This window comes from Aythya marila (genome assembly GCF_965140915.1).
Source record: "Aythya marila genome assembly, chromosome: 2".
Lineage (NCBI taxonomy): Eukaryota > Metazoa > Chordata > Aves > Anseriformes > Anatidae > Aythya > Aythya marila.
In genome coordinates this window covers 67,185,221-67,197,888 of record NC_139043.1, presented here as the reverse complement: position 1 = coordinate 67,197,888, position 12,668 = coordinate 67,185,221, and the positions used below count along the sequence as shown (strand labels likewise).

Here is a 12,668-nt window from a genome sequence, read left to right as displayed (position 1 = left end):
GCAGCAGTACATGCTGTTATTGCTGCCCCCAGTGCTTGGAGCCCCCTGTGATGCCTGGGGAGCAGAGGAAATCAAGTGCTGCAAAAATTCCTTTAAAAAAGAGAAGTGACCCAACACTGTGGGTGTTTTATTTCAGGTAGGACATTAACATGCTATGTTAACACTGCAGGTTATGCCGTGTGAGAAAGTTTTCTTGATTTTGGCTTTTATGCTCCACTTAGAGCACTGGTTTGTTGTACCTTCTCACTGCATGCAACAGCACTGTGCGTCCCTGTACTTTCCCTGTAAGAGCCTGCCATCAGGTAGCGAGATGGTGTGGGGCCCAGGTTTGCCTGCAGGTCCTGAGAACCAGAGATCTCAGTGCTGAGGCAGGAGAGGCAGCAAAATGCAAATGCTCCCAAATCTATCTGTGGCTGGCAATTTTGAAAGGGGGAAAATTTGGCTGAGGTGATGAACTGGAAAGGACCACTCATGGTTCTTGGGCTTCCACCCAGATTCCCCAGCTGGTGGCACCACCCACACTTTACTTGTTTGTGTTTTCCCTTTAATTAAAGGCAGAGAGGGACAGTTATTTCCCCACGAGCTGCTTTGTGGTTGGATCACACTCCTGCCCTGGCTAATATTAGCTGCACAGCTGATTGTCATGGTTTGAGCACCACAACAGGTGCAGGAGGGCCACAGCGCTGGAATCCAGCCCGGCCCAGTGCCGACGCTGGCACTGGCCTTCCCATTATATCAGGAAGGGCCGCGTCCCCTTGCCACCATGCCACAGCCCACTCAGCTTGCCTCAGCTGTCCACGGGGCTTGGAGCGGGGTAGCAGACACCCTGGAAGCAGCAGACCCGTCAGCCTTGCAGTGGGGAAAGCCCAGAGAGTCTGGATGCAACTGCTGCTGCTCAGTGGACAGGGTAAGGAGAAGGCCTTAACACAGTTCCAGCTGCTCTCAGAGGAGGGAGACAGGGAAAAAAAAAAAAGAAAAAAGAAAAACAAACAAACAAAAAAACTATCAGTAGTGCTGATGAGCAGATATGGGCTGTGTTTGCTCATGTGTTGGCCCTGTTTTCTTTCCAGTGTGGCAAAACATGAGCACTTTGTTGGTGTTGGTGTTGTTTTTTGCATTAATTTTAATTGATGTTCTCTATGTTTAAAATGCTTCTGTGCAAAATTACTTTCAATTCCAATGGCGATTAGATAGCAGTGACGTGTTTTAATAATAAACATGGGAGAGATATAGAAAAAGAAATCAAATGTGCTGACTGTGCTTGCGGGGAGGGAAGAAGCACTGCTGCTCTGCTCTGAAAGTATCCGATCTACCTGCTCAGGGATAGGGTCTCAAGTCTACTGTCTTCTGATGGTTTTCTTTTCTTTCTGAGAGAGTAACATTAGCTTCTTGTGGTAAAAACCGCATAATGTCAAGGTGGCGTTTACTTAGAGAAGAGGGGGGAGCTGAAAGGCTTGTAGTGCTTCACAGGACCATTTCTGGTACCTGTTGCTGCTATGTGACTCTCTCCTCTTGACTGCGTGATGTGAAGCAGGGCCAGCAGGCAGACCAGAAGAGATCAATGTGCTGCTGCATGGCTCCCCCCAAAGAGCCTGCACACATGCATGCACTTGCATGGCACCTAAATGCATGCTCATGTGTGGCATGATGCAGGTTTGCTTGTGGAGTTGAGCAGGCTCTGTGTGCAGTGTGATAGCCTGCTGCATGCTGGAAGTCAGATACTGCTGCTTCTTTTAAATTAAAACAAAAAACATTAAAAAAAGTCACCTCTGAAAACCAATGAGTTCTGCTCTGAGTAGGTGCATGGCCAACAACAGAAGGTCAACTCCAGCAGTGTTCCTAGAGAGCTAGATCGATGTAAGACCCACTGAAAACAGTGGCAATTTCTCCTTTGACTTGGAAGGCTTTGGTTCAGTGTTCTCCTCACCAGTTCCATACATGGGTAGTGGTGAAACAATTTGCTGGGAAGTTGTGGAAAAATAAGTAAGCGCTATCTGGGCCAAAGAAACACAATGTGGAGCTGATGAGGAAGGTACTAACTCCACATGTGGCAGGTGCCTCTAGGCACAGTCTAGGAAATTTATTTCCATGAGAGGTTTCTGTCTGAAGTTGTTAAAATTTTAACATTGTCTTGACCAGACAAAGAGAAACTGCCTCAGTGCTGCTTGTGACAATTGTGTGGTGGGTCATGTCTGAAAGCCCACCTGAATCTCCCTGCTGCAGGAACCACAGGGTCTGTGGTATCCTTCCTGAGCTAGGACCTCTGACTGAGGACACTGTGCTACTGTAATAATATTACTGTCCTGCTGCTCATGACCTCTCCACAGCCAGCACTGTGCTGGGGACTTGACGTGGTGGTTTGGCAATGAGGACGCTATGTAAACTATGGTAATCCCATACATCTCTTACGCCTTGGCTCATGCTTCCAGCCAAGCCTTTCTCCAGCTCCCTCGCTGCTTCCCACTGCCCACCCACCCTGGTTTCTGTTGCCCATATTTTAATATGTGAAGAAGAACTTGCTGTACCCTAAACTAGTCTTCAGAAATGGCAGGAGCTGCTGGGCAGGATTGGGCCAGTGCTGAGTGCTGGTATATTGCTGATGGGAGGCTTGTTAATGGCAAAGAGAGAATACATGGCCATCTCCCTTTGAAAGTCATTTATTTGCAACTTTGAAAGCATCTCTCAAAGCAGCTCAAAGACAGGCCATTTGCAAATTTGATGCCATTTTTTAGATGCAAGTGTATTTCACTGCCAGTATACTCCCGCAGGATAGTAGCAGTCTACGAGAGCCAGCTCTATTGCCTTACAAAGTATCTTCCATCCAGCTAGGAAAGAACAAGTAATGTGAATCTCCAGTGGTGCTGGGGACACAGTAGATCAGAAAATCCAGGATACAGGGCAGCACATTTAATTGTTTATGTTTTTACCATAATGATTAAAAACAAAACGAAACAATAAAAAAAAAAAATCAGAATTGCAGAAGTTTGAGAAGATTTAAAATGCTTCTCCTATTTTGCACAATCATTGCTTTTCTTGGATAGAAGCTAGAGGGCATATCCAAATAAGTTTTACAATTAACCTTTCATAACCAAGCAGGTCATGCAGGCATTGCTGTATCTGCACGATTCTTTTTTTTTATTATTATTTTATTAAAATTATGTATCAGTTTCGTAGGAAACTGACATTATGGGTTTATGGACTCCTGTATTACATGATGTAGTACATTACACTCATAATTTACCCTGCCATCATAATCTAGTAATTTCTTGGGTATTTAGCTTGTAATATCACCACAACATTATGAGAAAATCCAATTACATTTCTGAGCAGCATAGGAATCCCCTCTGGTACTGTAAACACATCACCTGGTCAAATTATTTTAACTTGGTGATAAGGAAATAGAAGAATATACTATAATAATATACACATTGAGGTACTGAGGAAGATGATCCCTTTTGCTTCATCAACTGTTAGAAACATCTATATATATATATTCTAGGGCATAGGAGTATGTACGTGTGTGCATTTAAGAGTGTGACTTGTATAACCTACAAAAGCATGGGCTAGCAACTCTTCAACCTTCTTAGGATCCTGATGAGGATCAACACCACTGTTGATGAGGCTGATGATAGCCAAGCATGCAAGCAAGGTATCCCTTGGTTATATGTTAACAGTCCTGCATTTCTGTGGATTTGTAAAGGAGCATTTCTTTCCCTTTCTGTCACAGAAAATCTGATGTCTGCTCCTCACCAAGGTCTAGAGATAAAAAGAAAAAGGCTGTTTGGCACAGAGACTGGGAAGAGAAGACTGGGACAGATTTTCCACCAGGTGCTCCCCAGAGTGAAGGCAATTTCCAGACAAGTTTATTTGCAGTTACAGTTGTATTTTGTTTACAGACTCACACCTCCTAAAAAAACAGAAGAGGAAGGGGAAATTACTGGAAACAAGAATAAGAATGCATGAACGATCTTAATGGAAGCTGTAGAGGCACTCAAGTAGATTACATGACTCATCCTTTGGGGAGGTTTGAGGGGGATGAGCCCACCTGGAGGTGAATCTGTTTCTGTCTAGGTGCCTCCTGTTCTTGTCTCACTTGTTATGAGCAACCTTCACTAGCAAACTAGGACAATGATAGCATGCTCTCAGTATGACTGATTCCCTTTAAATAGCTTGTCTTGAATACAGTCAGATCTACCTATTGCTGGACTTTCCTTGTTATTTTCTTAGCAAATCCAGACATCTCTCCCTTGCTGCTACAGTAGCAACTGAACCTTTTCTTACACTCCCAACTCCTCCCCACAGCAGTTAAGAAAGGTTAGATAAAAATCTATGCAACCCACCCCTCAGGTCAAAGGTGTTAGTAGGTATGTGTGGAAGGGAGGTCATGAAGGTAGCATGGCTCTTACCAGAGAAGGAAAAATCCATCTGTTACATACATTTCTTTTTAAGGGAAGGAGAAAGTGATTTGTTTACAAAACAGGCAGGTTCATGCTTCCTACATTAAAGGGATGGTGGTGGCAAGGCTCATAAGGAAGGTGCCCCTTTGAACCTTTTAACCACACTCATGCACCTCCAGGCAGGCCAAGTGGTAATGGCAGAGTGACAAGATGGAAAATAGCAGCAGGCCCCCAGCATCCTCAACTGCATATCCCTGCGCAGTACAAACGCCTAGAGCAGGAGCACGGTAGGTGACTACCAGTAATGGATGAAGTTGAGACCTCACAAAGAAATGATATAATAAATGGTTGGTCTGACACAGTAGAAAATGTTTGCTTAGAAGTGATGGGTAATAAATAAGCTCATGTTGCTACAGATTCTCCAGGCAGTGCTGCAGGAAAAATGCTTTCTGATTTTCTTTCTCTGATGGTAAAGAGGTAGGGAGGCAGTGGCTCGTAATAACCAGGTATGAATAAAACTGTTTGCTGCATGCAGTTGGTGTAATCTAAGGCTGATCCAGACCCAAGTCAAGTATTCCTTCAGCTGTAGGTTCTCAGTTGTCATAGCTAAGGTTACAAAACAACTTCCCTTGCAGCTTGTTTAATGTCACTGTCTAGAGCTGAGGCCCTTCTGTTGTATTTGTGGTCATAACACCTTTTTTTCTTACACTTATTATCAGAGCTGCCAGAAAGATGGGGACAATCAGACAGTTTACCCCAGGCATAGGCTCATTATATGTGATACATGTTAATAAATCGAGGGCCACAGACTCGACTTTTGCCCTTGAGTTTCCAAGTGTTCCTGTTTATCATTTTCTATAGTGTTTTTTTTTTCTTTTTCATTTTTGTATGATTTTTTCTCACCTGCTCATTTTTATCTGAATACAGGTAAACAGACCTCTATTGCTACTGCTTTAGCAGTTAGTTGGGTAGGCGTTCCAAGTTAGTTTTTGGTAGATAAATAAATATTATCTGGATGCATCATTACAAAATTAATAAAGACTTTGATTAAGAAATCTATTAATTGATTTAGCAATTTAAATGAGATTTCTCAAGAAATAAATGAGCACCTCTTGGTTAAAAAAAAAAAAAAAAAAAGGAGTGGGGAGAATACACAGGCTATATTTCTAACATTTTGAGGTAGCTTCAAAGAAGCTAAGTCTTACCAACAGACCCCTGAAATAAGTGAAAAAATATCCACTTTGTATTTTCATTATAAACACCTAAGCAATGCATAAGAAATTTCATAGTGATTAAAAAAAATACATCTGAGGGTTAGTGAGCAGTCAGGAAATGAGATTGCTAAAATTAACTGCGTAGCTTGAATGTTTAAGTGCAATGTGTTTTAAAATATTTTCTGCAGGGTTTCTAACTCACTCCATGAAATGACAGCTATCCGGTATTAATGCATAAAGGAGGGGCCAGAGGAGTATTTCATGTCCGCTCCCAGATGGGGTGCTAGTGTCTGAAATGGGACTAATAGGACTGTCTGAGACAGTTAGCATTTATAAAATCACCACTGAAGTTAAATGAAATAGTTCATGTGCTATCATACATTTGTATCAGAGTTTTAGAAGCTAAGATTTTAGAAACTTTGTAATTTCACTGCTTTCTTGTGCACCTGATTTCATTTCTCCTATTTTCTTAGCCATGATAAGGGTTTCTGGGACTTGGTAGGCACAGAAGATTATTTTGGAATAGGCATGTAGTGACCTATGATTTGATTTATGATACTAGGCAAAGGCCCAGCAGTTGCTATACAGACCCACTAAGTTCTAGCATTTAGAAAGCGAGGGCTGCAAAACAACAACAAAAAACTATTTTTTTCCTGAATATGCCCCAAAACTATGGTAGCTCAGTGTGACTGGATAGATTCTTGGTATTTCCTGTGCTTCTGCAGTACGCTAAGCCTATGCTAACTGGATTTTAGGATTACTTGCTGTTCAGTGCAGTCTTGGTGTCATAGGATTATAATACAGGATTTTCCAACTACTGGTATATATGATGTTAAATCCTGCAATGTAGTTTCCATACATTATGTTCCCTCTTCATTAATCTGTTGGCTCCTAAGCTCCATATTTTTAATGATCAGTGAACTGCTTTGTTACAGATAACTCGAATAGGGTTAAGTCTGGTTGGTAAGCAAGCCTACCAACTGTTACTTAGGAGAATAAAAGGGGCTGGAAGAAGTGTGTGGTGGGGAAGTAGATGATTACATATGTAATATGTTAGTTCCAACATCATGTTTATCTTAATTTGAGAATCTGTTAAGAGGTAAAGAAACTTTCCCTAGAAGACAGCTAACTAATAGCAGTGGTTTGATCTGTTTTGCCATTGTTCTTTTTATTTGTAGATTTTACATGCTTTACAAAGTGGTTGTGAATATGGTTATCCCTACTTTATAGGTGAGTAATCCTCAGTGAAGCATTTTGTTGGAGATCAGAGAAAAACTTAGAGGGGAGCTATAGATATGCTGTCACTCACACTGCGTCCTCTTTGACTTTTCAAAGAACTGTGTGTACAGCCACCCATCAGTGGCTGCGAAAGGGAGGTCATTATGGAGGGACTAGGAAAAAATTGCTCCCCACTGCAGGCTCCAAATGGCACGTACATATCTAGTGTAGAATTTCAACCCTACTGCTCTTCTTTTGCTGACAGTGCAGTAATGAGCTGAAACAACACCACACTATTCCCAGAGCTGCGTAGACATTGCTAAGGCCAGTGAATAAATAAAGCTTACTTGTTGTGACATGGTATACTTGTATGTTATTCATATACTTGTACATATACCAGGTCCAATGCTGTTAAATAAGAAAATCTCTCCCGATTCTCATTTCACTCAAGAAGAAATTATAAAGCAGGGAAAAAAGTCAATATTTTCAAACTGGGAATGTATGTTTATCAGATTTCTGAGAGAGATTGGCTAAATACAAAGCCTCGTTTAACAATTCAGCTTGAAGAATTTTGCCATGAAATTAAAATCTTTTTTTCCATTTTCACACTTCTAGGCACCAGGGATATAAGAACAGTGTCAAGCCAAGTAGTTGGGGAAAGTTGGGATTGGGCAGAGCTGGTTATTACTCTCCCAGTGGTGTGTCAGGCCATCACCAACACCCTGAATTTAAGTCCCTGTCAGCTGTGTGAGGAGAAGAAGATGTGAGGGGGGGCAAGAGCAGTTGCTTTGGCTAGCACCAGTTGTTTGTGATGGTGGCATCAGCAGCACACAGCACTGAGAGCTTTGGGCCCCAGCTTGGTAAGGCAAATGAGCAGATGTGAAGAGTTTTGTTGTCTTCAGCACAGCTCGAGTGGTACAATCAGTGTCCCAATGTTCATTAAGCCTGACTGCCAAAAGCATGGAATTGTAGCGAAGGTAATTTGTTTAGAGTTTGTATCTGAAGAAGTCTGTCAGGAAGTAGTAGAAGTCTGTCAGGAAAGCTTGGGCTTACTCTGTGGGGGTTTGGGCAGGTTCCCTAGCTGTGTTTGGTTACAGGAGAGAGGAGCTCTTGACATGGGCCCTCCCTTTCTGACTTGCCCTGTCTCCTCATAAAATCTTCTGCATTACAAGGACACTTCACAGAATGTCACAGCAGAGATAGGGATGGTTGGATGGTTTTGGTGGCAAGTTACAAGACAAAATTTTCCAGCCAGAGCTTTCAATGAGCAACACTAGCCACAGTAAACATCCTCACATCTGGCCCCTGGAAAGGGAGAACAATCAGTCTTAAATAACCAATTTTATTGACAGATAACTCAGTCTGTGATGTGTGAAAGATCTGGTGCTTTTCACTGAGTCAAAACTGATCGGTACCATAGTAACCAGGTGGTTTACCAAGTGGCAAAAAACAGAAATCAGAAAATGCCTTGTGACAACTGGTCAAATGCAGCACAGGTCCTGCCTGTTTTGCTCCAGGTCATCAACTGAGGTCAGAAGAATCTCTGCACAGTTCAGATTCAGAGCCATCAGCTCCACTGTCCATCCCAAATTTTTGCATTTTTTTTTTCATGCAGAGTGAGGAGGTTCATCTAGCTTAGGTTCTTGGCAAACAGTAGGGACTCAGGGAAAAAGATGGGGCACATACAAAAAAGTCCTCTCCATGCTACAGCTCCTCACCTTTGGGCATTGAGGGGCTTAGGAGCTTCCTGAGAGGTGTGGCATCCCAACCATCATGTTTGTTAGACGTGACCCTCTTGAATTTGCTTATGCTTTTAGGTTTATTTTACACTTTTGGCCTCTACAACACCCTGTGGCAGTGAGTCACAATTTAATCACACCTTGTACGAGTAGGTTCAATGCCTCACTGGAATCAACAATTAGTACTTGCAGTGGCAATGCAAAGAGACATTTTCAGTGTGAAAAGTACTTTTCATCAGCACTACCCCATGAGGGGAGCTGCCTGTTGAAGCTTGTAGCAGATAACAATTTTGAGGGGGAAGGGGCCAGCACCAGCTATAAAGTTCCTGATGAGCAGCACTGCAGCAAGAGAAGATACTTAGGCACTGTCAGCGTGGTAGCACAAAGTGAGTGGCACCTGGCACTGGAACAATTAAAAAATCCATGTCGCTTGCTGAACCCCAACTGCTTATTTGGTTCATTGTGGCCATGGAAACACCTGACCTATTTACACCTTAAGCGGAGTGAGTGGCAGTTGCTGGAAGCAGGGTGGGAAAGAAAAGAACACTTTGAATTTGGATTTTGGAAATGTTTAATTAAGACAATGTATGTGAATGTGTGCTCATGAGGGACAGTGAGAGGAAAATGGTCTGAGCAGGCCATGGGTTCCTGTCTCCATTCAGTTGCAGCTTCAGGCACTCCTTGAGCAAAAATGATTTGCCAGGAGCCTGTGTTCTGCATATGTAAAATAACATTTACCTTCTCGTCCACCATTTTGTTTCATGGTGACTTTCTCAGGTCTTATGGGAATTCATCCTTCTGTCACTTTGACACAGTGTACTACTTCATATTTGCCCTGCAGCATTCATCCCTAAAAAGGTTCCTAACGTAGAAATTAGATTGTTCTGTCCAGGAAGGAACTGAAAAGTCTCATCCTGCACATGCGTTGCCCACATACCTCATGACTCTCACATGCTCCTTGTTCATCTCTCAGAACAAGCAGGAAGATGGGAATGTGCAACATAAAGTCATTTGGTCACACTGCTTAGAGCAGGAGATTTCATTTAATTGCAGCTCGGGCTTTACTTACAATGAAGGTTCCCATTGCAGGGTAACACTGTGTAAGTTATCAGAGCATGGGCAAAGCAGATGTCAGGCTGGGTTTTGAAATTCCTGGCCTTCCCCAGGCCAGTAGAGAACATAACTGATTTTCTGAGGGCAAGTATTAATATAAAGGGGTAAATTATGTAATGACAGTTACCTGAAAGGGAGCCCCAGCTGAAGGAAGAAGAGATCTGCTGGAGAGGAAGATATTAAAGTCTAGGTATAAAGAACTCTGCAGATACAAGATAATCAAGGTGCATATTAAGAATGAAAGGAGCTCTAAGACTTTAAAGATCTGTTGGGAAATCTTCAGGGAAAAAAAAAAAAAAAAAAAAAGGACGATTGCATTCAGTATTAGTGTGAGAGAGAGCCTTTAATATCCCCAAAGCATTTGATTAATAACCATACCACCAGACCTCAGGAATGCAAATTTGGTAGCTCCTTAAGATGAAAGCTCCCCCTTCTCCCCCCTCCTCCCCCCCTCCTTTTTTTTTTTTTTCTTCCCATATTTCAGAACCATTCATATTCTGGCAGGTAAGAGTTTTATCCTGAAAGTAAGGGTTGACTGAGGAACAAACTGTGCAAATTCTGTTCTCAAACACCAAAATTAGAGAGAAAATACCATCTGTCTCCTCTCCAGCCTACTCTCCCTGGTCCCTGTAATGCCTTCTAGTGGAAAAACAGTTAAGTTAGTCATGAAGACACAAACATGGCCAAGAGCAATGCATCGTAATGTAGTGTGCCTGTGTGCGTGTGTGTGCGTGTGTGTGCGTGTGTGTGCGTGTGTGTGTTCAGAGGGTCTGCTTTGCTTCTCCTCTCTCAAGGAGGCTGACGGAAGTCCTGATCCCAGCTGGATGGGGAGAATACTCCCACTGCAGTGCTGGGCTTCTGCCTGGGCTCAGTGGAACACCTCTGCCACAGCAAAGGCTTTCAGGTGACATTCCTGAGAGCTTTCCCCTTGCCCTGCTCTAGCAATCAAACTGATGGAGCTTTGACAGCAGCTGTGACTCATTTCAGGAAGAAATCCACTTGAGTGCTCATTATCACTTCAGCATCATTTACATTTTTCCCTGTCGGGGTGAATATTTTGTCGTGACAGTGCACAGGCTGTTTCTTTTGCCCTGGGAAGCCCATACAAATATAGTCTGTACCTGAAAGCTCATGCCAGAAGCTTTGCAGCTGGTTGACTTCTATTTCTTCTTTATTTCCTCCTCCTTGTCCTAAATGTCTGTCTGGGTTTTGGAGGCTGGTTACACAACACTGTTTTCTCCCTCCTCCAGAACTGCTGAGCAAATTTCAAGGTCATGGAAGAGGGGGAGGATGGACTGATGTGCTGAGCCACCTTTGCCCATCCTCTTTATGACTGGGGTGTAATAGGTACAGTTGATTTGAGACTGCCAAGAATTTGCTGTCAAATTGAATTTTTCATAAACTGATTATTGCAAAGTGTTCTTGGCTGTGGAAAGTTTAACACCTTTCTAACAAGCTCAGCACAGCTAGTAAGAAGGTTACTGTAAGTAATCCTCCTCTGGATCCTTGGCCAGGATTTGGATTTACTGAGAAAGTGTTTCCACCCCCACCCCCTTGCCCCTGAGTAAGCCCACTTAAGGTTTTTAAGCAGTTATTATTGGTGTGTGCATAGGAAGACTTCTCTCTGGTGTAAAGCAGCCTACTTTCACTGATTTCGCTGCACCGAGTTGCTTTAGTACTGTGTGGATGATCATATGATTTGGACATGGTCGACTGGCACAGACACATTGGTGGCAATCTGCACCCAATAACTTACTCTTAGCATTTTCATTCAAAGATAGTTATGGAGCCAGGGAAAGGAGCTGGCTGAACTACTCAATTTATCACACAATTCCTGCTTTGTGTTTTGCTCTTGCAAAATAATCACCTCAAAAATTTTTGCATTTGTAATGTGCTCATTCTTAATTTCTTGACAGTGTGTTATCAGATAGGTAGGTAAACTTCGCTACTTAAGATATGATGTCTTTGTTACCTAACTGTACATGATGTACATAAATGTACATAAATGACTGTAACCCTACAAGCAGGGACATTCCTCAAGACGTAGGACAAATTCCTGCCTGCAGGTGAGTACCTTTGTTGGACAGAGTCCTCAGAATATGCTTAAATTGCATGAGTGTCTGCAGAAGGATAAATAGAAAACAGATTGCAGTTGAATCAGAGCTGCTATTTGCAATTAGCCCAAATCATATTTAGAGCTCAAAAAATAACTCACCAAGAGCATTACCTTGGACAAAGCATTCAGTTTATCTACTCAAGACTGTGCCCATTCAGACACTGTGGAGAACCTGGTTCATGGTGGCATCTTGATGGGAAATCCAGCTCGATGTCCCAGGGGTTGAGCAGGGGTCGCATAGTGTAGGTGCATCTGCTTGGCAAACCTGGCAGAACAGATGCCAGTTCTGAGCGAAACTTAAAAAACAAACAAACAAAAAATGAACAGGATTTTATAACCTATGTCCCTTAGATCACCTTTCTAGCTCCTACTTTCAAGTAAATAGTACCTTAACAACAGCAACAGGGGGAGAGCATGTCCTTATTTATTATTCGATTTTCTTTGCCTTTTCTTAATATTTATATAATTTAAAATATGTCAGGGCTTCATGCGTGTCAGTGACATAGATGCAACAGAAAGCCCATGCTCCTCCAAAAGGGAGATGTTTAAGACAGCACCAAGGAGCAGAACAAAGGCACAACGTGCCGCTCACTGCCAGCAAGCACTTGTATGGAATAATCAGTATGCTGTATGGGACACATGTGGACAACACGGACACAATTTAAAACTAAGCCATCTGTTTGGGAAAACTGAATGTTTTTGATCTGTCACCAAAATGAAAACAGAAGTAGGAGTATGCTGGGGCTTGGATGGTGCAAAAAAGCAAGACATTTCCAAATGTCCAAGCATACCCTTTTCTGCCAGGGAGAGGGCGGCAGTGCTGTTCTGTGGAGCAGGGAGTGGAACGGTTTCCATGCTTGCAAGAATTGTG

The 12,668-nt window shown here is 42.7% G+C and overlaps 1 protein-coding gene across 8 annotated transcripts in view; it reads left to right on the top strand.

The window, feature by feature from the left end:
• Positions 1–814: 814 nt before the first annotated feature.
• Positions 815–12,668, top strand: part of ARPP21 (cAMP regulated phosphoprotein 21) — a 207,028-nt gene continuing 195,174 nt past the window's right edge. For 6 of the 8 annotated variants that reach the window (XM_082754976.1, XM_082754985.1, XM_082754984.1 and 3 more), the window contains exon 1: positions 821–907. The gene's annotated coding sequence lies outside the window, so the exon portion shown is untranslated. Of the gene's footprint in view, positions 908–12,668 lie in introns of all 8 variants that reach the window. The other 2 variants (XM_082754978.1, XM_082754980.1) reach the window with 2 other exon arrangements.